Below are 4,973 nucleotides of genomic sequence, written 5' to 3'. Positions count from 1 at the left end.
ATTAACACAACATCATAATTAATTAGAGTAACATGTTGAGATCACATCAATAGACTCAAGTACCAGATACTCAAGATGTCCATAACCGGGGACACGGCTAACCATGATGAGAAGTGTTAGCACCTTATGATGGGTAGACAGTACCACCTACATCCCCTACATCTGCTAGTCTACCCTGTAAGAGGTCAGACGACTTATTCAACTATGCCAGAGCCCATAATGGCATGTGGCTACACACGGAAGTTTCTAGCATGAATAATCTTATGATCCCTTTGAGCCTGGGTGGCGGTCTATAGGATAATCACACGGTAAACCCGAGATTTCCAAAAAAACCCAGACAACACTAGGTTCCCCAGGTGCCTTAATCCACCCAGATGTGTATTTAAGTTGCCACCTTAATGTAAACCTGAATTAAAACAACTCTCAAACTTCCATGTGAGAATCACGATCCAAACCCCGTCTACGAGCATGGCTTTGCAATAATAAGCATAAAGTGTATTCCCGGGGTGATCAAAAGGTATTAGGTTCCTACCTCAAGCACTACAACCAAACCGCACCTTCCCAATCCTACCATGCAAATATGTGTGGGGCAGAACTAATGCATAGTAGAAACTGGGTATAAAAGAGTATGATCAAAGTGTAACTTGCCTTGCTGATGATCTGCAAACTCTAGAGATTCGTAGTAACAAGCTCCGCACTCTGTGTACTCTAGCATAGACAAACAATAACACACATAAGCAATCACTCAAACGAAACACGACAAAACTCGAGAAAAGATCCAATTCAAAAGCGAAACAAGCAAACGGATTAACTAACAAGAGTCAAAACCTAACATCAATATTAACATGAGAATTAGATCTTAACAGTAGGTACAAGTTATTAGCTACGATTTGCAAAAAGATTCAACTCAAACGGAGCAACGAAACTCAAGATACGAACGAAACAAGATTGATTACTAATCTGGAATAAAGTCAAATTTCACAGTTCCAAAATCACGTTCAAGTTGGTTAACTAGAAATAGGGCTTTGAAAGGAAGATTTAGGCGCTGGTTTCATCTAATTTGGATAAAAGAGTAAAACGTTATACTAGTCTAAAGATCATGGGCTGAATCGCGATAAAAATAATCGCGGATAAGTCCCTGGCCGAAATAGAAAATCCGAAAAGACTAATGAATGAAAGTTTGCTGTCTGAACCTACCGGCCAACAATCATTCGTAAAAACGAACGAACGGACAAACTCCGCTAAATAAATAAAACCTAAAAAAACCGATCTACAAAACCGAAAAAAACCCGAAGTGAACCGGCGAACCGGGCGGTTTTATACCGGTCAATGGGCGGCGGCCAATGGCGGCGGCGGGCGGCTCCGGCGGGATCCGGCGCGGGGTGGCGGGGGCGTTCGGTGGCAACGACGATGGCGCGGGCGGTGGTGGTGACGACGGCGCGAGCGGCGGCGGCGTCTAGCGGCGGCGGCAAGGCTTGCGGGAGGAGGCGGCGCGGCGACTTGGGGAGGAGGCGGCGGCCTCGGGCGGCTATAAAAAGGCCCCCCTGAGCACTCTGACTTGGAGAGGGGGTCCGCGGCGGCGGCGTCGAGTCGGACTCCTTCGGGAGTCCGCCTGCTCCACGCCGGAGCGCGAGCAAGGCAGCGGCGGCTGCAGGGCTTCGGCCCGCTCGGCTGGGCCGTTGGCCCAGTCGGGCGACAGGGAGTTTTTTTTTAAACAATTTCGCCCGAAGAGAAAAAAATCCTAATAAAATATAAAAAAAATCTAAAAATGCCAAAAATAATTTTTGCCGTCTAAATAAAATATTAGAACAACGTGAATTTTTTTTTGGCCTAAGAATAAAATTTTCAAAAATGCATATTTTTCTAATTCAAATAAAATGGCAAATAAAATATCAGAAAAAAAATAATTTGATTTTAAAATTCTTTCTCGAATATTCCTCATAATTTGAAAAAGTCGTATTATCTTCTCTCATTTATTTTTAATATTGGAAATATTTGGAGAGAACAATAATAAAAATCAAATTGATCCCTTCTTCAAATTTGAATTAAATTCAAATATGATTTTGCGAAACCTCCATGTCTCTCCGGGGTCCTTGAGTTGCTTAAGATTTCTAGGATGTCAACCAAAATGCAACAAGAAAAATGATATGCATATGATGATCTATGTATAACATCCAAATTGAAAATTGGGATGTTACAACACCTTCCCTACCTATGTGATTTTAATGATAATGAAATCTTATCTTCTTATGCAAAGGGTGTTTATAGTTATTATGATATCAAACAAATTGAAGAATTTGTTGCTTTTAAGGGTGCTTATGAAGTTGCTTCTTTGATTGAAAAGTATGATATTACTCTCTACAAATCTGAAAAATTTGACATACTTAAATATTTCTATGAAAACTATGCTCATAATATCTATGTCAAAGAATTTATTGAGAGAATGACCATTGCTTTGGAAGAAAACAATGATATGCATGAATCTATAGATAATTATGATTCCGATGATTTGATTGAAATATCCCTTGATGAACATGATGCTTCCTATTCCTGTGGCCATGATGCCAATATTTATGAAGACAAATTTGCTATAGTTACTTATGTTAAACATGAGGTCGTTACTATTGCACCCATATTTGATAGTTCCTTCAATGAAAAGCATGATTGCAATGATGTTATTATAAATTCTCCTAATGGCAATTGTGCTAATGATATGCAAAACCTCAAGGTTGGGGATGCTTGTTTTCCTATGACTACTATTTGTTGCAATGATCATGATTGGAGTGATTCTTCTTACGATCTTGAAAATTTATTTAAGCCCCATGATGAATATGAGATTGATAATAGTGTTTGCAATATTATTGAAATTGTGTTTGGAAGAGTGTCAACTTTAGATCCCACATATTTGGAGAATGTTCAATCTTATGAAATTTTTGATAAAAGTGGGTTTGGAGAGGTCATAACTTTAGTTAATGTTAATCCCACTATTTTGGAAGAGTGTCAACTTCGCATGCATGTGGATCATGTTGAAAATATTTTATGTGATAGCTATTTTGTTGAATTTGCTTATGATCCAACATGTAATTATTATGAGAGAGGAAAATATGGTTGTAGAAATTTTCATGTTACTAAATTACCTCTCGGTATATGATATTGATATTGTTTCTTTCCACAACCTTGCATATGCTAGTTTTTGCTTGCTACAATAATTTGTTTGCCTATAAGATGCCTATGCATAGGAAGTATGTTAGACTTAGATGTGTTCGTCACATGTTTCATGATGCTCTCTTTCCGCTTCAATTCTTGTCTTTCATGTGAGCATCATCGAAATCTCAATGCCTAGCTAAGGGCGTTAAATGATAGCGCTTGTTGGGAGGCAGCCCAATTTTATTTTTGTTCTTTGCTTTTTGTTCATGTTTAGTAATAAATAATTCATCTAGCCTCTGGTTAGATGTGGTTTTAACTTTTAATTAGTGTTTGTGCCAAGTTAAACCTTTAGGATAGCTTAAGGTGATAGTTGTGTTTATCCTGCTGAAAATCAGAAACTTTTGCGCTTAGTACATTAGTTTTGAAAATTCACAGAAACGTGATTTTGATCTGATTCTTTTTTCTCTGTATTGGTACACAAATTTATCAGGTTTCATAATTTGGTAGGATTTTTAGAATTACAGAAGTAGTTGAGAGTTACAGATAACTACAGACTGTTCTGTTTTTGCCAGATTCTGTTTTTCACGTGTTGTTTGCTTATTTGGATGAATCTATGAGTAGTATCGGGGGGTATGAACCATGGAGAAATAGGAATACATTAGATATTACACCAATATAACTAAAAATGAGTTTGCAACAGTACCTTAAAGTGGTGATTTATTTTCTTATACTAACAGAGCTCATGATATTTTCTGTCGAGTTTTGTGTTGTGAAGTTTTCAAGTTTTGGGTAAGGATTTGATGGACTATGGAATAAGGAGTGGCAAGAGCCTAAGCTTGGGGATGCCCAAGGCACCCCAAGGTAATATTAAAGGACAACAAAAAGCCTAAGCCTGGGCATCCCCTCTTCCGTCTTCGTCTATCGGTAACTTTACTTGAGGCTATATTTTTATTCACCACATGATATGTGTTTTGCTTGGAGCATCTTGTACGATTTAAGTCTCTGATTTTTAGTTTACCACAAACATCCTTGCTGTACACACCTTTTGGGGGAGACATGCATGAATCATGATTTATTAGAATACTCTATGTGCATCACTTATATCTTTTGAGCTAGGCAATATTGCTCTAGCACTTCACTTATATCTTTTTAGAGCATGGCGGTGGCTTTATATTATAGAAATTGTTGATCTCTCATGCTTCACTTATATTATTTTGAAAGTCTTTTAGAACAACATAGTAATTTGCTTTGCTTATAAAACTAGTCCTAATATGATGGGCATCCAAGATGGATATAATAAAAACTTTCATATGAAGTGCATTGAATACTATGAGAAGATTGATTCTTCATGATTGTTTTCAGATATAAAGATGGAGGTATTAGAGTCATGCTAGTAGAGTAGTTGTGAATTTGTGAGATACTTGTGCTAAAGTTTGTGATTCCCGTAGCATGCACGTATGGTGAACCATTATGTGATGAAATTGGAGCATGATTTATTTATTGATTGTCTTCCTTATGAGTGGCGGTCAGGGACGAGCGATGGTCTTTTCCTACCAATCTATCCCCCTAGGACCATGCGCGTAGTACTTTGTTTTGATAACTAATAGATTTTTGCAATAAATCTGTGAGTTCTTTATGACTAATGTTGAGTCCATGGATTATACACACTCTCACCCTTCCACCATTGCTAGCCTCTCTTGTGTCGCGCAATTTTTGCCGATACCATACACCCACCATATACCTCCCTCAAAACAGCCACCATACCTACCTATTATGGCATTTCCATAGCCATTCCGAGATATATTGCCAGGCAATTTTCCACCGTT

This window comes from Triticum aestivum, chromosome 7B, assembly GCF_018294505.1.
Source record: "Triticum aestivum cultivar Chinese Spring chromosome 7B, IWGSC CS RefSeq v2.1, whole genome shotgun sequence".
Classification (NCBI taxonomy): domain Eukaryota; kingdom Viridiplantae; phylum Streptophyta; class Magnoliopsida; order Poales; family Poaceae; genus Triticum; species Triticum aestivum.
The sequence above is the reverse complement of the archived record's forward strand: the minus strand, read 5'-3'. Positions refer to the sequence as shown.